Source organism: Muscardinus avellanarius (assembly GCF_963383645.1).
Source record: "Muscardinus avellanarius genome assembly, chromosome: 17".
Taxonomy (NCBI): Eukaryota; Metazoa; Chordata; class Mammalia; order Rodentia; family Gliridae; genus Muscardinus; species Muscardinus avellanarius.
Genome location: NC_137803.1, coordinates 48,732,163 through 48,756,582, shown reverse-complemented (window position 1 = coordinate 48,756,582; position 24,420 = coordinate 48,732,163).

Here is a 24,420-nt window from a genome sequence, read left to right as displayed (position 1 = left end):
TCCATGAATAGCCTTGATTCAAACGCCCTGCTTGGTTGCACTATGAAGTGAACGAGCTCGTAGCTCTCCACCTTGCCCTTTACAGTCGCCTGGAAGTCAGGTGACCTGGTGGAGGAGCCGCCACAGTGAAGAAGGGGCAAGTGTGCCGGGAGCCCTGTGGGGGAACTTCCTGGGCCCTGCCTGGGCGCTGACCTGCTTGGCCTGGGCATGGCAGGACCCCGGGACTTCAACAGTTCTCGGGAATGCTAATGCTCACTAACTTCGAGATCGAGGTCTGTATCTAATCCTGTTCCCTCCTAAGGATAAATAGGTATACATGGCGTCTTTCCTAGTGTGGTGTCTTTCTGATACGCTTTATATTCTACTTCCTCTTTCTATGTATTCACAAATACAGAGACCGAATATAGTTAGAGAATTGGTCCAATTATGTTAGAATCTCTCAGTTCTGGCCACATATTTGATCATCACCTACAAAGTAAAAAGGCTGATGCCTGGGCCTTGCCCTTCGAGCTTAAAGAATCCATCACCTTCTCTCCCTTTCTCTGGATGGCATCCTCCACTCGACACCATCCCTTTATGAGGAAAGGCTATTTTGTCTTCAAGATTGTTAGGGATGAAGGAAGGGGAGAGATTGGTAGAACAGAAAGAGAAGAAATTGGGAGAGAGATAAAAGTACATGTAACACTTAATGAGAACATTACCAATAGCAGGCTTGGGTTTCATTTGGTGACATTAAAATAAGTCATTGGAAAATCGCCATCCCTTTATGCTTCTTAGCTACTGGTTCTCACATTCCATAGTGATTGTCACAATGCAGAGGGGGCGGCCAACACTTAACTCTGTGCCTTTAAGACAGGTGTCCTTGGGGACCGGTAGCGGGGGCATCAAAGCTGTGACTTGCTTCACCCCATAAGATGCTCAGGTGACAAGCTGACATACTAGTTCAGTGATGAAGTCATAGCAATGATACTTTAGTTCTCATTAGTATGCTCCACAGAACTCTAAATGGCATGCCTTGAGGTGAAAAAGAAGAGGAAAAACAAATTCTCCATTTATACTTTCCTCTTATGGAAACAGAGGAGGTGTAGCTGGTTTCAATTTGCTATTTGTGGAAATGGCTCTTCATTACCATCCAACCGCACCTCAGATTCATTGCATGCATGCTAGAACACTTGAAGTTAGCAAATGCAATGAAGAAGCTAGCTTTTAAAGCACAAGTTTCAAAGAAGTAATGTTTAGGGGACTGTCTTACCTTTATTTTTTTATTTACTTACCTATTTTTTGTGGTACTGGGGATTGGACACAGGAACATTCTACCTCTGAGCTACACCCCCAGCCCTATTTAAAAGTTTTATTTTGAAACAGGATCTTACTAAGTTGCGAGGGATGTCACCAAGTTGCTAAGTTGCTGGTCTTGAACCTGTGATCCTCCTGTCTCAGCCTCTCAAGTACTAGGATTACAGACATGCACCACCAGGCCCAGCTCAGGGTTACATTATTAACCGTTCTACCTAGAAGACACTGCAAGGCAAAATACAAATTAATTAATTCTCTGAATTTTGTATTTTTATAAGGCTTGATCAATGACATCAAAGAAATGGTGAGCATAGACATGGCCTTTTATATATATATTTATTATTATTATATATTATATATATTTGGTGGTACTGGGGTTCCTGGAAGCCCTTCTACCTCTGGGCTACATTCCCAGACTTATTTTTATATTTTTATTTGGAAACAGGGTCTCTTAAGCCAGCACGGCTGGCTTCGAACCAGGGCGATCCTCCCGTCTCCGCCTCCCAAGCGCGGGGATTACGAGCGTGCCCACCACGGCTGGCCATGACATGGCCTTTTAAATCAGGCAACGCTGATATAACCCACACCTTTCTAGGTGGAGCTTACTGCGCTAGGTGTAAGAAGGGAAGCTTCTATCCCAGGAGGACTGGGGGAAGTGTCTTGGCTGATATTTTCAAATCAAAAGTTTTCTTTTCTAGCGAAGTGAGGAAGGACCTCCATCCTCTACCACTGGGTGGCCGCTGTAGTCATAAGGTGCTCAGGGCAGACTCCCCTGGGGAGGGGTGGGGCCTGTCTTTCTCCTCTATCCGTGGCCTGAGCAGCCAGCATTCAGTAGTCTTTGTCCAGCTCCTCCCTGCTTTCCTTCCTCTCTCCCATGAGGCAATCTCTAGGGTAATTGTCTTTTGTCTTTTGGTACTGGGGATCGAACCCCAGAGCATTCTTCCTCTGAGCTATAACCCAAGCCTTATTTTATTTTGAAACAAGGTCTCACTAAGCTACTAAAACTGGTCTCAAACCTGGAAGCCTCCTGTCTTAGCTTTCTAAGACATTACAGGGATTACAGGCATTCAACACCATGCCCAGCTGACTCTTCTTTCTAATACCAGGGGCCAACATAGGTACTAAATTTTTCTCTGTGCCATCGTTCAGATCTGGAATGTCCCCAAAAGGCCCATGTGTAAAGGCTTGGTTCCTAGTTGGTACTATTGAGAGGTGGTAGAAACATTTAAGAGATGGGTCCAAGGGGAGGGCTGTTGGTTGTTGAGGGGATGTCAGGACCCCAAACTCTTCTCTCACCTTTCACTTCCTGGCTGTTTGAGCTGAATAGCTTTGCTCTACACCTCATCTCCACTACCTCTGGTGCACTATCTGGCCAAAGGCCCAAAGTAACAGGGCCAATTAATTATGGACCCAAACCTCTAGGATTGTAAGACAGAATAAACCTTCTGTCTCTTTAAGTTCATCATCTCGAGCATTTGTTATAATAATGAAAAAACTACTTTTCCTTTTGTTTTTTTGGTACTGGGGATTGAACCCAGAGACATTCTACCTTCAAGGTATATCCCCAGCCCTTTTTATTTTATTATTATTATTATTTTTGAAACAGAGTCTTGCTAGGTTACGGAGAGTCTCACTGAGTTCCAGAGGCTGGCCTCAAGCCTGTGCTTCTCCAACCTCAGCCTTTCAAGTCCTGGAATTACAGGTGTGTGTCACAACACCAGCTTGCTTATCCTATTTTTAGGCACATTGTGTAATAAGGAAAATGCTGAGCCAACTCAAATGGGTTTGTATTTTTAGTACTCATAGTTCCAATTTTTGGAACCTGCACAAACAGTTTCTCAGATGGTCTCTAATCATCTCCCTCCTGGTTTTACATTGCTTTGTGTGATCCTCAGCTCTTGAGTAATTCGCTTCTAATCAACAGCAAACCTCAGTCACGAGGGGATGACAGTCCCTTACTCATAGCACAAAAGGCTGCGAGCTTTGGTGCAACATGTTTCCGTGTTTGGGAAGTTCACGTCGCAATAATCCAAGGGCAGCTTCCAGCCAATAGCCAATAACTATTAATGTAAGAGGAAGTGAGTTCTGCCCACAACCCCATTTTTGAGCTTAAAAGTAGACCCCCCCCCCAGCTGAGTTTTCAGATGAGGCAGCAACTCTAGCTAACTCCTTGGTCATGGCTTTGCAAGAGACCACGAGTCAGAGTACCCAGCTAACTTGTGCCCAGATTCCTGACACAGGGAAGCCATGCAAAATAAATGTGCACTGTTTTCAGTGTCTGGGTTTGTAGTAATTTGTTATATTACTACAGGTAATCAAGTCTGGCAGATAATCAACACAAATACCTGCTTGAAACCATTATGCTGTCGCAGACAGCTCTTCCATTGTTTTCCATGTTTGAGTTGTCTCAACAGAATTTTAAAATTCTGGAGAAGAGGTAGATGTTTTATTTGCCTTGGCATCTCCGTTAAAGTGTTTAGTGACTGGTTTTGCGTATAATAAATGGCCATTACATATTTACTGAATGAATGAACAAAGGCATGTTTGTCCTAGTATTTTCCTAAGTGACTTGGATTCATGCCTTCTGATATTTGGCATCTCTGACTCTGCTGTGTTTGTAGTTAAGATTCATGCTTATTTATTCCCAGGTAACAAAGAGAAATGAATTGTTTCTACAAAAAAATTACTGGATTTCCCCCCTAGGAATTTGGAGAATGTGAGTAGTCCAACCTTTCGCAGGTTTGAGCGTCTCTTTCAAACACAGACATAACAACCAAGTGGGAGGTGTGAGGAAGGTTAGATTTAAGGCTTGACTCTTTTCTTTAAAGGAAGTAACTTTTGTCATAATTGTTCTATCCTTTACAGCACAGAGATTCTCAAAAAGATACCACTGGCTTCCCTGAATGGCTTACCCATTCATACTCCGCTGTATAGCATTTTTGGATCTGGAATAGACTTTGAATGATCCCTCCAAGGCATTCAACTCCTGCAGAAAGACGTCTTCTCCTTCCCTGCTTTCAACTACAGCCATCCTGGTAAGTGTTTAGTCTGCTCTCCTCAAGAAACCCCACCAGGGCTGGCAGGAGGAGCATCCATGGGGTCCTCAGTGGCTCTGGAGGGTGGGCACGAGCCCGTCAGACTGAAGAGCCTTGCCTCGGGGAAAGCCAGGGCCCCTCTTTAGTCTAGATGGCTCAGGGCACTCCATCCCGGACCTTGGCCTGAAGGGATGAAGTTAATGGTGGCGCCTGCTCTCATGGAGTTTTCTGTGTGCTGCCTCTGAGCAGCACACAAGAACTATGAGGGCAAACTATCTCGTTTCATCACGTGACTAGCAAATCCTTCTTATGTGAGGGCTGGGGATTGGATGAGCCTGTGCTGAGGCAGTGTTGTCTACGGACAGAAGTGACTGGAGATTGCTGAGTAATAGATCATTGTCAACCTGGAGGACATTGAAGTGTGTCAGTACCGTTCAATATTTGTTATCAGTAACTTGGACGAGATTATTCATGACACGCTGATCACCTTTGTTGATTTTAGGAAGCAGGGTGAGCTTAGCAAAGGCATGAGTAACTGAGTACAAATCCAGAGATATCCAACATACAGACTTCAGCAAAGATAAAATTGAGAGCCGGGCATGGTGGTGCATGCCTGTAATCCCAGTACTTGGTAGGCTGAGACAGGAGAACTGCAGGTTCAAGGCCAGCCTCAGCAACTTGGTGAAACTTTATTTTAAAATAAAAAAATAATAAAAAAGGTCTGTGGGTGTAGCTGTCACTCCCCCCCAAAAGTGAGCTCCTACATCTGGGTCCGTCACACACACGCGCGCATGCACACACACACACACACACACACACCCGTACACACAGGCACTCTTCATCTGGGTCAGTCACACACACACACACACACACACACACACACACACACACACACACACTCCTCAGTACTCTTTGTTGCTGTCTTCCAGACACTAGAGGGTTTTTTGTTTCATTTTATATTTTTGGTACTGGGTATTGAACCCAGGGGCTTTAAGACTTCCAAGCTATACCCCCAGAACTTTAAAGACAAACAAACAAATAATCAAACAAAGAAAGTCTTGCTAAGTTGTCAGGTTCTCACTAATTTTCTGGGGCTGGCCTCAAACCTGCAATCCTTCTGTCTCAGCCCCCCAAGTAGTACTTAGATGGTAGAGCTGGTTTTTGAAACCTGAGCTTGAGTGCAGTATTGAGGTGCGGTAGAGGCAGTGCAGATGACAGAGAAGTATTATCTTGGGGAGATGCTGAACCGGAGCTGGCCAGACCCCTCAATAGAGCAGTAGTCAGAGGCGAGAGGGGGCAGGGAGCCAGATAGACATCTGTCCACAGGGAAGTCTTAGAGAGGTGGGGGAGGGAGGTTGTAGGCTGAGCCTGAGGCAATTCCTGTGCTAATGGTTGTAGAGCTGTTTTTTTTTTTTTGAAAAAATCTGTTATGTGGGCCTTAGGCATAGTTGGGGAAGGAAAAGTTAAAGGCCCCAGCCAGGTGTGGACAAGCATAAATATAGCCGGAGGTAGCTATGTTTAGGAGGATCATATAGGAAAAAAGGCTCTGAGCTTTGAGTTAAAAGCCTGACCTGAGCTAACATTAGAAGGGTGTTGCCAGTACAGCTCCTCTGATCATAGATGTCCATGGCATTTGTGATGAGTCTTGGTTCACTACTACCCACTGCACTGAGTTCAGTGAGGGGTGGCACACTTTATAAGGGTCATGGGCATGCCAGAAGGTAGTCAGAAGAGAGCCTCACTCTCTTCTTTATTTACCAAGTATTTGCTGAACACCTACTAAGTACGAGATATTTTCTTAGTCACTGGGCGTTTGGTCATAAGTATGATAGTCAAGGTCTCTATTCCCAGTAAACTTATGTTCTGGTGGGAGAGAGAGAGAGAGAGAGAGAGAGAGAGAGAGAGAAAGCAACAGCACAGCGCAGAAACAAATCAGAAAATTGTCTACAGGAAAAAATCTCATGGACAATCGAATGGGATGATATGTTAAAAAGTGACAGTGCTGGGTGGGTGGGGATACTTTACTATGTGGGGCTATCAGAGATACTCTAAGAGCTGAGGTCTGGAGGGAGAAGAGGCAAGCTTAGAGGCCCAGAATAAGAAGTATAGGGTAGAAGAAACAGCAGGCACGAAGGCCCTAAGGCCAGGGGAAAGCTTAGCGAAAAGCAGCAGCGAGCAGGGAGGAGAATCAGACCTTGAGGTGAAGTAGGAAGGGTCGGTGAGTGGCTGTGTGGACTCTGCTGATGGGATGCCAACGATCCTGTTGGCTTTATTTTATTAAATACTTACTATGTGCCAAGAACTGTTGTCGGTCTTTCACAAAAATTAACTCATCTATCATCAGATGATGGGTGAGAAAAAGTTGAGTTGCATTTTCTACCTGGATATACTTTCACGACTACTATTCCAGCTGAAACTGACAACGATCATGTTGAGTACGGCTTTTTTTTTTAACATAGTGAATATATAGACCTAGAATATGAAGCACAGATATTAAATAGTTTGTCCAAACACCTAATCCTGTGCTATTTTTACACTTGTTATGTCACTTGAGCAATAACTGAAGATTCAGAGCATTTCACGCGGGGAAGAGCTGCCTTAAGGAGGTGACTCTCCCCCACACCTTGGCTCCATGGGCTGCAGATCCCTCTTCTTGCCACTTGCTGGCCCGGCCTGGGAGTCCTCTTTTCGCACTGGGTGGGGTCTGGCATTTGCTGAAGTATTGATTCTTTTTGGTTGTGCCATTCTTTTGTTTCATGAGAACCTCAAGGTACTGGGAGAATGTTTAAAATTATTGCAATTTTTGGCCCTCAAATTAAGAAAGATAGAAGGAGCACAGCATGTAGCAGACTACTTTTATTGATCCATCCAATTCACGGATATTTCCTCGAGTACCTCTCCTGGACAAGACTCTGCGCTTGGTGCTGGGAGCAGAGAGAAGAAGGAGACAGGTGTCGTTCTTCACCTTACATAGCTTATCCTCTAGTGGGGGAGACAGCAAGCAGGGTCAAAACAAATATGCAGTTTATATGCTGAGGAAACAATGAGATGGGCTCTGCTTATCTATTGGCGAGTTATGATCTGCACTAACATTTAACGCCATAGAACAACCAGTCATTTATTTTGCTCCCAAATTGACCATGTTGAGAGCGCACGGTAGGAGTGGCTTTTCTCCACGCAGCACTGGCTGAGGTGATCAGGGATCCATTCTCATGCTGACCAGCTTGCCTATGGGCACTGGCTTTAATTTAGGAGCTCAGCTAGGGTTGTAGCTGGGAACTCCACTTCTTTGGTGCAGACTCTCCATGGGGCTGCTTGTGCTTCCTCATAGCATGGCGGCTGAACTCCAAGAAATGATCAGTCTTTATAAGGCTTGGGCCTGGAGGTGGACAGAGCTCCCCTCTATCGAGGAGAGCTAGCCCAAGAATAGTACCCAGCTCCTCGTGAGATTAGTGCGTAGGTAAGTAAGGAAATATGGTGGGCATCTTTCATTTATCACTAGCTACTCTTTTGTACGTTTTTATCTTTAAGTCAGAAGCCTTTAAGCCTTAGAGAAATTGTTCTTTTTGTCTGCAGATTTTTCTTATAACTAAAATATGTTTGCTGGACGTGGTGGCGCACGCTTGTAATCCCAGCATTCGGGAGACTGAGACCGGAGGATCGCAGTTTGTGGACAGCTTCAGCTACTTAGTGAGGCCCTCTGCAACTCAGTGAGACCCGGTTTCAAAATAAAGAATAAAAAATAGGGCAGGGGGTGTAGCTCGGAGGTAGAATGCCCCTGGGTCCCACCCGCAACCCGCAAAATAAATAAATAAATAAATAAATAAATAAATAAATAAATAAATAAATATGTTGACACTGGTTTGTGGGTGCTGGCTTAGCTGTGAGTTTCTGGACTGACCAGCTAATGAGGCTTACCAATTAACAAATGATCATGCTTCTCCCTTGATTACAAATTTTCTTTACAAAAATCTCTTTATTAAATAACTAAGTAAAAGAGGAAGATCCTGGATATTAACCCGTCTATAAACTTAACCATGGATTCTGTGTATTTAAAGCTGAAAGATCATTAGGGATTTAGTGAAGCCTTGCTTTATCTTCAGGTTCTGAGTCTCGTGGGGTTTCTCCTTGACCGAGGATATCAAGATCTGTCCAGCTTCATGTCCAGGGCCCTTTGAAGTGCTTTATCTGATTCTTGGTGGCTGTCACAGGCATTTCTCACCCTTGCAGCTCACTGCCTCCCCCTGCTGGGGAAGGCAGCAACACCCGCTTTTTAAATTTCTGGTCTATCATTTATTTTCCTTGGATCATTGATTGGGTAGCCAGCCTTTCTGGGATTCAGTTCCCACAGCTATGAAATGGAGATAATACTAACTTCAAAGTTGTTCTGAAGGATTTAATAAGGTACCTTAAGTGAATCATGTGTGCATACAGTAAGTACTAAAGAAAAGCGAGTTTCTTTTCTCTTCTTCAAGCTCTGACCAGTTTTCTAGTCTTCTTATGCTATCCCTAGTCACTAACTGATTTTTAAAACCTTGGGACTAGAACATGATATACCTGATTTTTTTTTTTTTTTGGTGGTACTGGGGGTGGAACCCAGGGGCTTTCTACCTCTGGGCTAAATTCCCAACCCTTTTTAAATATTTTTATTTGGAAACAGGGTCTCACTAAGTTGCTGAGAGCCTCACTAAGTAGCTGAGGCTGGCTTCGAACCTGTGCGATCCTCCTGTCTCAGCCTCCCAAGCGCAGGGATTACAAGCGTGCGCCACCACGCCCGGCTCAATATACCTGATTTTAAGAAACCACACACATGCTTGCATGAGCACACACGTGCCAGCGCCAGCACACATGTGTGCACCCCTTCGCTCTTTTAGCAGCGAGACAAAAGAAGTCTACTTCACTGAAGAACTCACCTCTGAATTCTGTTATAATAAAAATGAACCTGAGCAAGTTTTTACAACAAATATGAATAACAATAGAAGATTTTGAGACAGACACAGCCGGTAGCTTCTCAGCAGCAGACGGCTCCCTGGTTCCTCACTGTGCCCTTCCTTCTCCTTGCCCTCGGCCCGGCCCAGGGGAGGCAGGAGAGGGAAAGGCAGCTCCCTCCCAAGCTCAAGCTCTGACCCCTGCAGACCTTTCCCACGGACTCCTCAGAGCAGTCTAGCCTATCCATTCCGGAAGGTTTGTTTATTCCTTGGATAGATTCTATTTCAACGGGCAGGTCAGGAGAGACGAGAGGAAGGCATTACCTCGGATGGCTGGAGCAGAGAACTAATGAAGGGAAGGCTCCAGGCCTTTGCCAATGGGGCATCTGGCCGGAAAATCTGTGAACGCGTCAGCCCAAGTGGATGCTGGCTGTTACAAAAATGGCCCCAATCGCATAGTTTAGTGATCTTTGTGGATGCTATCATGTTAAAAGCGAACTGCTGTGAGGGAATGCTAACTTTTATTGGTATTTGAGGTATAAGAACCCAGAGAACTGAAAGCAAGAGGCACCTCCTAATGCCAGTCTTTCAAATCAGACCATCTCATGTGCTATTATAAGTCAGTATCATTATGAAGATATTAAAACACCTATCTTTTCTCTTAGACTTAGGATCAAGTCTAACCTTAATATGAAATTGGGCATTGAAAGCAGATTCTTATCCATGTGTCTTAAAGCAGTCAGTGACATCCGTGATTAATTAGCGCACGGTTGATTCCTGGAATGCTAATTGTCATTCTGTGGTATAAAAATCACAACCTGGAGTTTTTTCTTTTTTGTCTTCTGTCCATATGTGCCTCTGAGTAGCCAAGTCTAAATATCATTTTCTCTAAATGCTTGACATAGTTTGTATGCCCAGCAATCAGCAGTGCCAAATATTTTATATTTTTGTATAGCCAAATGGCAATGCAAAGTCACACTTAAGGCATGCAAAAAGGAAGTCAGATGCGGAGCAAAATGTCACACATTTAATAGAGAGGGTGAAATAAGGACATGGCTGTGGATCTGGGCCGCCTGGACAGGAACTCAGCTTTCCACTTAATGACTGTCGTGTAGTGTTATTTAACCTCGACAAACCTGTTTCTTCTTCTGTAATATTGGGATAATGATAATTATTTCATCAGGTTCTTACATGGACTTAATGAGATGATTCATGGAAAGGTTTGTCACAGTCCCCAGCACAGGAGAAACTAGTGCAAAAATAGATGTTGTGCCTGTAATCTTGCTATAACTTGGAGAGGTTATTTGGCTTTTTTTCTTTTCTATTTTTATATTATCTTCTTTGCTTTTTTTTCAGGGTTGCTAAGTTGATTTTAGTGTTTATGAAATATCATCTTTCATTGGTATTTACCTTTGCAGGTGTGACTCACAGTTTCAAGTCCTCTTCAGCGTCTTAGAAGGTAGGAGCTGTGTTGTCCATCTCTTTGCAATTTCTGCTGTGACTTTTGCATTGCAGTACTGGACATGAAAACCCGGGGTTTTCCTACCACGGAGCTACCTCCTCAGCCTTATTTTTTTTTAAATCTTGAGACAGGTTCTTGCTAAGTTGCTTAGGCTGGCCTTGAACTTGCCATTCTCCTGCCTTAGACTCCAGAGTTCCTGGGATTATAGGTGTGCTCTACTGTACCTGTACCTGATGCTCCATTGTTTCCTAATAGTAGTTTGAATTCCATGGGTGTGCAATACCACTACTGATAATGGTGAGCAAATGATATGTGTAACGGAAGCCGATGAAGTCAGAGATTCAGCTTGTGCATGAGAAGGCTTCAAGTTTATAAAAGAGAAGTCCATTTTTTCTTCATACCCAGGAACTTTGCCCTTCATCTTGGACAGTCTTCGGCCTCTCACTCTGGCTAGGTGAGGTGGGCAGGTGGCTCTCTGGAAGGGCATGCTCACTAGGGGCCACACAGTTCCCAGTGACTGTTTATAGACATCCTTGGGAGTCAAAGGAATTTATTACTTTAACTTAAGGACAAAAACTATTCCAGGAATATAATCTTTCTTAAGTTAAGGTAAAATATAAATGAAATTTACCGTGCGTGTGTGTGTGTGTGTGTGTGTGTGTGTGTGTGTGTCTTTTGTGGGGATTCAACCCAGAGCCTTGCACATACTAAGCAAGTGCTCTACCTCTGAGCTACCCCTCCAGCCCCATAAACTATGCTCAAGTTTACAATTCTGTGGCATTAAATCACATTCACATTACTGTGTCACCATTAGCATCATTGGGCTTTGTCCTTTCCCAGCTGAGACCTGGGATTCAGCAAGTGACAATTCTCCATCCCGTCTCCTCCTGGCTTTGGCCACTGCCATTCTACTTTCTGGCTCTGTAGATTTTATTACTCCAGGTGTCCCCTATAAGTGGAGTTATGCAAGATTGGCCTTTTGTGACTGGTTTATTTAACATAGCATAATGTCTTCAAGGTTCATCTGTGTGGTAACATGTCCTTTCCTAAAGGCTGGACCATGTTCATTGTGTGTATATACAGTGTCTCGTGGATCCATTCACCCATGGGACACTTGAGCTTCTACCTTTTGTCCATTGTGATTAATGCTGCTGAGAAGCACAGTTATTCATACATTTCGTGGCATGTGGACTCTGCCTGTGTCCCTGCTCAGGTGACTCTCAGGGCTAGCTCCTTTCCTAGGTTTGATAGCACTGTCCTGTAGTAAAAAATCTTGTTTCCTGTTTGCATGATGTGTAGATTAGCTCCTGCGCGGGGGGCTGGTGGCCTTGGCTCGTGATACATGAGAGTGACCGGGTTCACTTCTGTTCCAGGCCCTTGCACTTAGGGAAATATTTGGGAAGAGTCCCTACTGTTTTAAATGTGGGAGTTGCTTGCTTGGCTTCAATTCGCCCCAAGAAGAAAGATGTGAAAAATGAGAAAAACTTCAAAGGAGCCACGCCACCAGGGTTTCAGGTACATCCTGGAAGTGCGGCTTCCTCTACTCCGTGGCAGGCTGAGCACTGCCTGGGAACCAGGATCACCTTCCTCGTTGACTACAAGGGCCTGGCCGGCTGTCCGTGACTCAGAGCACAGAGGGCCACGCCAGTGCTGTTAGGAAGAGTGCAGAGGTCCTGGAATTGGTTTCTCTTTATTTCTTTTTTTTTCAACCTGCAGATCAGGGTTCCCTTTGAGGTGTTCAGGGGCATCAGAGTCCTCCTCGGATGGCGAGTGCTCCAGGAGGATGCACTCTGAAGTTCAACCCCCGCAGAGAGCGAGCCTCCTCTCCTGCTGGCCACGCCACAGAAGTGTTTCTGATATCACAGAAATAAGCAAAATCACTCCTCCACCCACTCTGCTGCGGCATCTGTGGCAATGTTTTTGTTTATCATGAATTTGCTTTTGACCTTCAGTACGTCTTACTGGCATGGCCAAAACAAAGATGAGGAAATTAACACACAGACACACAATGGAAGAAACCAAAGCTCTAGCCATTTCCAGGCACAGCCACCCCACGGCGCAATGACACTCTTAGCTTTGAGGTGATTTGATGTGAGAAGCCACTTGTTCTACATCACTTCCACGTCATCTCTCATGCTACAACAAACCTGGCAACTGACAGGCACCTACGGGGCCTTCCTCCTGTCATCCTTATCCCTTCTCCATTTGCACCTTGGTGGCTGTCGTAGTTTTCTGTCACTGTGACAAAGTACCTGAGATGACCAATTCATAAGGAGCAAAGGGTTATTTAGGCTCATGGTTTCAGAAGTTTGAGTCCACGGTCAGTTGACTCATTTGCTTTTGGTCATGTGGTGAGGCAGAACATCATGGTTAGGAGCTTGTGGCTGAGGAAAACACTCACCTCATGGTGGCTAGAGAGAGGAAACAGAGAGAGAGAGAGAGAGAGAGAGAGAGAGAGAGAGAGAGAGAGAGAGAAGGAGAGAGAGAGAAGGAGAGGGGGGGGAGGAAGAGGTGCCAAGGTCCCAATGTTTTCTTCAAGGTCCTAACTTCCTCCCACTAGGCCCCGCCTTTTTTTTTTTTTTTTTTTGATGGTGGTACTGGGATTCCTGGAAATCCTTCTACCTTAGGGCTACACTCCCAGACCTATTTTTATACTTTTTTATTTGGAAACAGGGTCTCTTAAGCCAGCGTGGCTGGCTTCGAACCTGTGCAATCCTCCTGTCTCCACCTCCCAAGTGCGGGGATTACAAGTGTGCACCACCATGCCCTGCTAGGCCCTGCCTTTTAAAGTTTCCTCACCTCAATATCACCAAGCAGAGAACCAAGGATTTAACACATTGGCTTTGGGGAGACATTTCAGATCCAAACTGTAGCAGTGGCCAAAGGGACAGACAGTGGGAACACTAGACTGTTTTTTGTGATGGCTCAGGGGGACCTAGCAATCCTCAGTTAACCTGTCTGTGAGTAACATGGGGCTCACTGGAAGAGGAGGACTAATGCCTGGCACATGGCTGGCCTTCCATGTTTGGGTATTGGAAGAAGACATGAGTGAAGGGGAAGCATCCCCGTGGTCTGAGATATCTTCTGGCAATGGACATCTAATATTCCACCATGCAATGGGGAAACTGAGTTTTGAGAGGTTAATTGATTTCCATAGGCTCAGCCAGCCAGTCAATAACTTGTTAACGCCAGAAACAAGACCAGCCTTTCTGTTTCCAGGCTCAGAGCAGAAAGTGTTTGTGCTAGATTTATGCACTTGCCGACCCGTTTCTGCTGATGGCTACTTTGATAAATTATTTCAATTCGAAGCAGATGTTATCACGGTACACATGGAGACTTATCTTCCTGAGGTCTTAGACAGCGAGGTTGCTGTTTTATGGTTTCCTGTCTGTGTGTGGGTCAGTGTTGGTGCAATCCTCATAAACAAACAAATAGGCACACAATAACCAAATCAGCTTGGTGGTATTTGAGCTTCTAGGGCAACTTAAAGATAAAACTGTATGTTATTTCCCCCAGAAATCATGGTCAGCCCTGTTTGGAAAATGAGCAGGAAAACTAAAGAGCTTGGTTGGTTGCACAGAGTAATCAGAGACCACTCACACAGTTGTGCCAGTTTCTGGGAATGTTGATCTGGGAAACGTGAGTAGAACAGCCTCCCTGGCGGCTCCGCGACACCTGGTACTAACCATCGTTTTGGGAATATTGACTTGCATGCAAATATTTTTTAGGATAATACATTTTCCATCTACTAGTCATATGGCTTTTATTTTCTTGTAGTAATTTCCTTTTTGATTATAAGTTGAATAAATGGAGATTTTGGATAAATTTGGGGAAGATGTTAGTCATTTGTAATTTCAGTACCCAGAGTAAACCATTCCTAACATTCTGGAATATAGCCTTCTATTTTTTTATTTTTGGCACTGGGGATTAAGTTTAGGGTTGTTCTACCTCTGAGTTACACTCCCAGCCTGACTTTATTTTTTATTTTGAAACAGTGTCTTTCTAAGTTGCTGAGGGTTTCACTATGTTACTCAGAGTGATCTTGAACCTTGTGACCCTTCTGTCTTGGCCTCCAAAGTATTGGAATTATAGGCCTGTGCCACCACACCCACTCCCTTATATTCTTTCATATATGTATTCTTTTTTTTTTCCCCCTTGAGGTACTGGGGATGGAACCCAGGGACATTCTACCTCCGAGCTATACCCCCAGCCCTATTTTTTATTCTTTATTTTGAAACAGGGTCTCACTGAATTGCAAAGGGCCTCACTGAGTAGCTGAGGCTGTCTGTGAACTGCAGTCCTCCTATCTCAGCCTCCCAAATGCTGGGACTACAAGCCTGTGCAACCACGCCTGGCCATATTTCTTAAATTGTGGAATCTACTATGTATTTTGTTGTACAATATACCTTGTTTGTTCACTTGAAGATTATTTCATGAGAATTTTTATGTATAATTAAATATTCTTCTAAACATATTTTTAAAAGGTGGCCCTGTTTTCTATTGTGCAGATGTCCCAGATTTACTTAACCACTTTCTTGTGATGGAACTTTATAGTGTTTTTACTTTCATAGTTCATACAGTATAGCATCTATTTTGCATCTGTAGTCTTTTAGAAATGCATTTATTTTGAGCCAGTAATGGTGGCGCACGCTTGTAATCCCAGCATTCGGGAGGCTGGTTTGTGGACATGAAGGAGGATCATGGTTTGTGGACAGCCTCAGCTATTTAGTAAGCCCCTTTGCAACTCAGTGAGACCCTGTTTCAAAATAAAGAATAAAAAATAGGCCTGGGGTGTAGCTCGGAGTTAAAATGCCCCTAGGTTCCATCCCCAGTACTGAAAAAAGAAAAAAGAAAAAGAAATGCATTTATTTTGAACAATAAAGTATTTCATCTTAATTTTGAATTAATTTTCCCTGTAGGATTATAGAATTAGAAGAAAAAATGAGAAAAAGCCAACATAACGATGAAAGTTGGGCAAGTTAATATTAGACTGTAAATCTCTTTCTTCATCACTTGCTTCAGTGAATAACTACCGTGTACCAGGCACAGTGCAAGCCAATGGGACAATAATAAGTGAATGCTGGTCCCGAGAGGGTGGAGGCTCCAACTCTATCTAGCAACTTATAGCAGACAGGTAGAGATTGTTAGCTTGCTAGGAGAGGAAGAGTAGGTCATTGCAGAGCGGATGTAATTTTTGTGTTGCTGCTTAAAGGTGTGCACACACACACGTGTGTGTGTGTGTGTGTGTGTGTGTGTGTGTGTGTGTGTGTGTGGACACACATGCACCTTCATGGGTGGCCACAGGCATGTGGTCAACAGAAAGATGGTTGGATGTGTTCAGTGCTGCTTCCTGATGAATTTGGGAGAACCTTGATGCTTCAATTCTCAGCTCTTCCCTGAAAATAACAACAACATGCAATTCTTATTCTGCAGAATTCAAAGCTTATTTGAAGTCCCGTGAAGTTTGTTCTTGCACCCAGATGTCAAATCATGTCTCCAACTTTTATCTTAGTTTTTCATTTGTATGGAGTAAATTGCAACCTCTGAACACTAGACAAGTCAAGAAAAGAAAAGAAAAAATAAAGCTATTGCCACCAGCTGTTTCTGTTTCCCATTTCTGTTTCCACGACCAGATTCTCTTATCCCTGAGCATGCTCCAACATGGGTTATATTGTGGTTGATGTATGGGCAAAATTGGATAATGTCTTGTTGTTATTATATCCACTAACATAAAGTTATGGGGTCCGACTGGGTCTCAGGTGTTGTTTGACTAGGCAGACTTCACCTACTAGTCTCCTCTCAAGTTTCTTCTCCCTAATTTTTTCCTCAAAGTTCCCAGGCTTCTGCCTACACCAACAAGATAGGCTCCCCTTTGGCCCACCAGAATTCCCCATGGAAACTTTTTTCTTGTTGACTTCTTACTCCTAAAATCCTTACTAAACTCCTAATCCATGTTGGAGCCACCAATTATCCTGTGTAGGGTGACATGGCTCAGTGTACTTGGGGACAGAAACATTTTTGTGGCCATGAATTTTGGCTGGTTCAAAGTTATCTTTGATTCAAACTCTCAAAACAAGCACTTGATATGAAAAGAAATTTGATCACTAAAATAAACAAGTGTAGTATTGCCAGGAATGGTGGTATACACCTATAATCCCAGTATTTGGGAGGCTAAGATAAAAGGAACATAGAGTCAAAGCCAGTCTCAGCAATTTAGTGAGGCCCCAGCAACTTTGTGAGACTCTGTCTGAATATAAAATAATAAGAAGACATGATCAGCTGGGTGTGGTGGTGCACACTTGTAATCCCAGCATTCAGGAGTCGGAGACCGGAGGATCGCGGTTCGAGGACAGCCTCAGCTATTTAGCAAGGCCATTTCCAACTCAGTGAGACCCTGTTTCAAAAAATATAGAGACTGCTGGACGTGGTGGTGCATGCTTGTAATCTCCACGCTTGGGAGGCTGAGACAGGAGGATCGCACAGGTTCAAAGCCAGCCTCAGCTACTTAGTGAGGCTCTCAGCAACTTAATGAGACCCTGTTTCAGTACCACCAAAAAAAAAAAAAAATATATATATATATATATATATATGGAGAGAGAGAGAGAGAGAGAGAGAGAGAGAGAGAGAGAGAGAGAGACTAAAGCTGGGCGTGGTGGCACACCATTGTAATCCCCGTGCTTGGGAGGTGGAGACAGGAGGATCGCGCAGGTTCCAAGCCAGGCTTGCTGGCTTAAGAGACCCTTTTTCAAAAAAAAAAAAAAAAAAAAAAAAAATATATATATATATATATATATATATATATATATATAGTCTTGGAGTGTAGTCCCGAGGTAGAAGGGTTTCCAGGAACCCCAGTACCACAGTACCACACACACACACACACACACACACACACACACACACACACACTATATATATATATATATATATATATAGAGAGAGAGAGAGAGAGAGAGAGAGAGAGAAGAGAGACAGAGAGACTGAAAAAATAAAACTGGGGGTGTAGCTTGGAGTTAGAATGCCCCTGGGTTCCATCCCCAGTACTGAAAAAAAAAGACATGAGTGTATCTCAGAGTGTAGAGTGTATCTCAGAGGTAGAACACTCATGGGTTCCACCCCAGTTCACCCCCCACCACAAGTTTTTTTTTAATTGGTGGTACTGGGGTTCCTGGAAGCCCTTCTACCTCCGGGCTACACTCCCAGACCTATTTTTATATTTTATTTGGAAACAGGGTCTCTTAAGCCAGTGCGGCTGGCTTCAAACCTGCGCGATCCTCCTGTCTCCACCTCCCAAGTGCAGGGATTATAAGCGTGCGCTACCACACCTGGCCTCCATCACAAGTTTAATATAAAATATATAACCATGATATTGAGCAAATTTCCCACACATCAGCAAAGCATTTATTTTGGCAGAGTTATACACATGTTAATAAACATCATTATAGTTGCCTATAGATTAGAGAGTAGTTTAGTTCTTTCTGGGATGGGATAATAGCTCAAATGTACAGTGCTTGTAGCTGACTGTAGTAGCACATGCCTATAACCCCAGTACTTGGGAGGCTGAAATAGAAGGATTGGAGGTTTGAGGCCAGCAAGATCCTTAGGGAGACCCTGTTTCAAAATAAAATATCAATAGAAAAGACAAAATAAAATAAAAATGAAAAGGGCTAGGGGTGTTGCTTGAAGGTAGAATGCTCCTGGGTTCATCTTCAGTACAAGAAAAACAATGATAGCACTTGCTAGCTTACACAATGCCCTGGGTTTGATCCCCAGCAGACAAAACAAAACAAAAACACCCCACCAGTATTTTTCTAAAATTATTATTTTTGAGCAGTTAGAACATGTTATATACCATGAGCTAAATTTTTAATTCTTAATATTTGAAAAAATGGTTTTAGAGAAGTTGAAGCACTTGCCCAAGGTTACACAATCAATAAGTTCAAAAGATGAAACTTGAAATCTAAAGCCCTTTCTCAACTCTTTCACATTATTTTGATGCTGGAGATAGAACCCAGTGCCTTCTGCATCTTAGGCAAGCCTGTGCCGCTGAGCTATACCACCAGCCCCTCCGATGTGCATTTTGTAGAGATATTTAGTGAACACCAAAATGTCAGGTTACTTCATTTACGACTCATCATAACCCTCTGAAACATTGTTTTTTACTCATGAGAAAACAGACCCAAAGAAATTAAGAAAATTGTTCAAGATGCACGTCTTTCATGTGGTAGATGAAGAGTTTAAGCCAAGTCTGTGCAACCCCGAAGCCCATGAAATTCCAGTGTACCATAATTCCTTCTGGAGCCTACATGCTTTGATTTTAATTTCTTAGTTTCTCAAAACAAATCCACCACCATTTGCATTCGTTTTTCCTACTTGAGGGATCCTTAGGAATGGATGTAACTTAAATTTGGATAGGGAAGGAAGAAGAGAACCAAGACAAATCTGGGTAGAGACAGAGAATGAAGAATTTATTGCCTAGCTCAATTTTCAAATTATTTTTGAACATTTTTTTTTTCTTTTCGTTAAATTCAGAGCATGTCCTATTTATTTTCAGGCCTGGCTGGTATAACTTTTGTCCTAGTAATTTGTGTTTTCCTAAATTTTGCTCAAGATTGAAAAAAATGCTTTTGCAGAGAATTTTGAAATGGTAGGCCAACCTCCGAACTCCTTCCCTGAGAAAGGAGGGGTGAGGGGGTGCTCTCCTAAAGGACAGAAAGACTGAGCGTCAGGAGCTCCGACACAGGAGAAGATCCAAAAAAGTAGGACACCCTGGAGGGGATTTGGCATATAACAAGGTTGAGCTAGATCCCAAACGAAGCGAAATCAAAGCAGCCTGGCCTCGTGTTGGAGATGGGAATGTGCCTGGAGCTGACGGTGCCCAGGATATGCAGGGCTTAATGACAGCAATGGGAATGAAGACATTCCCCAGCTCTCTTCCACCTGCTCTTCCTCAGGCCCTGAGATGCTGTACAGACTGTCACGCTAGGTGGAAAGGAGACACAGACCTCCTGCTCTGTGCACCGGTCACCAGGCCCTGCCAGGAGTCAGCGTCTTAAATGCACCTCTAAGGAAGATCCTAAAGGAGATCTGTCCCCTGCCAAGGCTCATATGTGAGTAGAGCATGCATGTGTGCATTCTGGGGGCAGGGATGCCTTCAAGGAGCAGTTTTGCTGGGAGTGCCCCAAAGCCCCTGGTCAAAGTCCTGACAGCGGATACTGTGTGAGCAAAGCCCTTGCCTGGGTGCGGCAGGGCCGGGAGAGTGCTTCATGGCCTAGGGAGCTGTCTTCCAGCCAGCTCTAGAAGGGCTGGCCAAGGTTTCACGGAGCTTGCGTTCTCCAGGCAGGCCGAGGCATTGCTGTCTGTGCAAAAGCCTGTCCTTGGTCCAAGCGACATCATTACTCTTCTGATGTATGCCTTCTTGGGTCCAGGTGCCCCACGTTTTTATTAGCTTAGGCAATTTGTAAAAAGCAGGCAGACAGGGCAGGAGGTATAGCTCTGTGATAGAGCACTTGCCTGTCATGCATGAAGGCCTGGATTCAGTCCCTAGCACCACAACCGAACAAAACAGAGAAGCAAAACAGGCAAACAAAAGAATAGTAACAGCAAGGATATATGCTGTGCATAACACACACACATGCACACATATATACACACACACGGGCATGCACACACATACCCTTGGAACCACAGTCTAACACCTAATTTCTTGATACCTTCTAAAGATGGCCCTTTCATTCAGAAATCCTTCTACCCTTGATGAATCACATATTTTAGGACAGGATGAGCTTAAATTGTTTTTAAAAATATTTTTTTTTAGCTGGGCGTGGTGGTACACACTTGTAATCCCCGCTCTTGGGAGGCGGAGACAGGAGGATCGTGCTTGTTCAAAGCCAGCCGCACTGGCTTAAGAGACCCTGTTTCCAAATAAAATATAAAAATAGGTCTGGGAGTGTAGCCCGGAGGTAGAAGGGCTTCCAGGAACCCCAGTGCCACCAAAAAAAAAAAAAAAAATTATTGGTGCATTTTAGTCATAAATCTTAATGGAGTACAAGATGGTAGAGGAATACATGCACTCATCACTCATTTAGCCCTTCCCCAATTCCCTTCCCACCCCATTCCCTTCCCCTTCCTCCTCATGTTTGGATTAGTGATTGACCTTGATATATTCCTTAATGTACATCCTGCACATTAGGGAATTTCCCTCTTTCCCTTCCCATCCCCCTCAGGTCGCCTTATTTGCTCATCTATAGTTTTTCCTTCTTTATCTAGAATTCCTTGTATGACCCATTTTCTTCATAGCTTCCACATATAAAAAAATGCTCAACATCATTAGTAATCAGAGAAATGCAAATTACCCTGAGATTTCACCTAACTTCAAATAGAATGGCAATCATTAAAAATACAAACAACAACAAATGCTGGTGAGGATATGGAGAAATTAGATTGCAAATTAGTACAACCACTTTTGAAAACAGTATGGAGGATCCTCAGGAGAATGGGAAGGAGCCTACCATATGATCTACCAATAACACTTCAGTGTGCCCAAAAGAATGGAAACCAAACTCCCAAACTAATGCATGTTTATGTATGTTCATAGCTGCACAATTCACAATTGTTAAACTATGGAATCAGCCAAGATATTCATCAACAGATGAATCACATTTTGAAATGACCCTTCATATATGTCAGTGGTTCTTAGCCTGGGAGCACTAGATCTGCACACATAGAAAGTTTAATTTACTCCGACTTCCGGGAAGATGGCAACCAAGAAAAGCAGCATTTACAGGTCCCTCTAACACTCAATTTCTGTTGCCACAAAATCAGCACTTTTCATAGCCATAAAACACTATCAGCAGAGGAACAAAAACTGTAAATACAAGGGACAGAGAAAAAGAAGACTAGAAGAACAACCAGAGACCAGAAAAGAAACCAGTCCGCTTTGCGGCAGCGGACGCCTCACTGGCACCATCTTCCCTCACAGCACCAGGCTCCAGAGAAGAAAGGTAAACAAGGAGCTGAAATGAACAGCTGCAGATCATTTCGGTGTAATGCCGCAATTTTTTCAGTGCAAAGAACGTCTAAAACTCCCAGTGGCCAAGCTCATCATGCACTCCAGGGACTCAGAACGGAGTTCAAAACCAGAAAAGAAATACGCCAGCCTCACAGCTGAGGATGTGGCAGTAGTGCCATATTGCCAATGGCATCAGCAACTTCACTGCACATGGGACAGCTCCAGATCAGCGCACTCAACAACCATAAGTGAAATTGTGCCCCCTAGAGGAGAAATCCCAGCACTGCAACCCCAGGAACTTGCACAGCTTTGATGATCTCCCTGGGTCTGAGATTTTTGCAGTCCAACCCAGTGAAGGAGTAGCGGTGGCAGAGATACCACACCCTAGTCGCAGCTCCCTGTGGGTAAACAACCAGCCTGGCACCCTCATGGTCTCACACAGCCTCAATTAATTCCCTGGGTCTGAAACTTTGCGATACAACCCAGTAAAGGAGTAGTAGTGACTGAGATTACCACAGACTCGAGATCCAGAGCACCCTAAGTGAAATCGTAGTAACCCAGGGAAGAACCCAGAGAAGGCACAAACTTCTGAAATCATGGGCAAGAGGAATAACAATGGATCAATGAATGCCCATAACCCCACAACATCAGAACCTGATAACACAGAAATTCAGAGATCTCCAGAAGATCAAATCAGGAATATAACTGTAGAAATAATACAGTACCTTTGGAAAGATTTTAGAGAGAGTTTAAAAGAAATAAAGGATGCACTCATTGAAGTAAAGGCATCAATTCAAACTATAAACAATCGATTAGACCACATGGAGAATAGATCTTGCTCCTAGAAGATGATCACTCCCAAAGCGAACACATAGTTTATAATTTAGAAAAAAAAATCTGACAGCAGGAATTTGATATTGAAGATAGATGGGCCCATTTTAAGAGAACTAACCTAAGGATAATTGGAATAGAGGAGAGAAAATAAGGTGGAACTAAAGGGGTCAATAATCTTTTCAAGGAAGTAATAGCAGAAAATTTACCAAACATAGAGCAAGAGGGCAATACACAGGTCCAGGAAACTTATAGAACCCCCTTTAGACAGGATCAGATAAGAAAGTTCCCCACACCACATAATTGTCAAAATGACCAATGTGGAAGCCAAGGAGAGACTCTTAAAGGCAACAAAAACAAAAGGCCAAGTGACATTCAGAGGCAAAACAATTAGAATCACTCCAGACTTCTCAAACCAAGTCATGAAAGCCAGAGGGCTTGGAGTAACATATTACAAACTCTGAAAGAAAACAGTTTCCAGCCAAAAATTTCCTACCCAGCAAAACTATCTATAAAACTAGATGGGGAAATAAGAATCTTCTATGACAAACAGAAACTGAAGGAATTCATGTCTTCAAAACCAGCACTAGAGAAAATATTCAAGGAAATTAACTACAAAGAAGAAATAGGTAATACACACCATAACCAGAGAAACAAGATTTTCCATCCAGCAGACAACTAAGCAAAGAAGAATAAACAGTATTTCAAACAGAAATATAATCTTAACATGTTAGGAATTAAAAATTATTTCTCAATAATCACACTGAATTTAAATGGCCACAACTCCCCAATAAAAAGACATAAAGTGGCAAAATTGATTAAAAACAAGAATTCATCCATCTGCTGCTTACAAGAAACACACCTTACAAGTAAAGATAGCAAGAAACTCAAGGTAAAGGGCTGGAGCAAGGTAATCCATGCTAATGGAACTCGAAGGCAACCAGGAGTAGCAACTATGATATCAGACAAGTTAGTCTTCAAACCCAAACTTATTAGAAGAGACAAAGAAGGTCATATTTTACTAGTAAAAGGAATAATCCGGCAAGAGGAAATAACAATAATCCAACATCTATGCCCTAAACATAGGTGCAGCTACTTTCATAAAACAAACTCTTTGGGACATGAAGTCACACATAAATCCCAATACAACAATACTGGGAGACTTCAACACACCTCTCACAACATTAGACTGATCTTCCAGACAAAAGGTCAGTAAAGTTGCCTCAGAACTAAAGAACACCATTAATCAAATGGACCTGTTGGACACATATAGAATATTTCACCCAACTACAGCAGAGTTTACATTTTTCTTGGCTGCCACGGAAACTTCTACAAAATAGATCACATCCTTGGACACAAAATGAGTACTAGCAAATTAAAAAAAATATTACATACTTCCCTGTGTCATTTTAGATCATAATGGAATGAAACTAGAAATCAACTCTAAGAAGACCCAGAGAAACAACATAAACATGTGGAGACTGAACACCACACTTCTGAATGAAGAATGGGTCATAGAAGATGTAAGAGGTGAAATCAAGAAATTTCTAGAAACAAATGAAAATACAGAAACAACATATCAAAACCTCTGGGACACTTTGAAGGCAGTATTAAGAGGAAAATTTATAGGACTGAGTGCTCACATAAGAAAAACAGAAAATCTTCAAATAAATAGCCTAACGACACACCTCAAAGCCCTTGAAAAGCAGGAACAAGTGAGAGGAAATTATTAAAGTTAGAGCAGAAATTAATGAAGTAGAGAATAAAAAATACAGAAAATCAACAAAACCAAAAGCTGGTTTCTTGAAAAAAATTATCAAGATAGATAAACCACTAGCTAACCTAACTAAGAAAAAG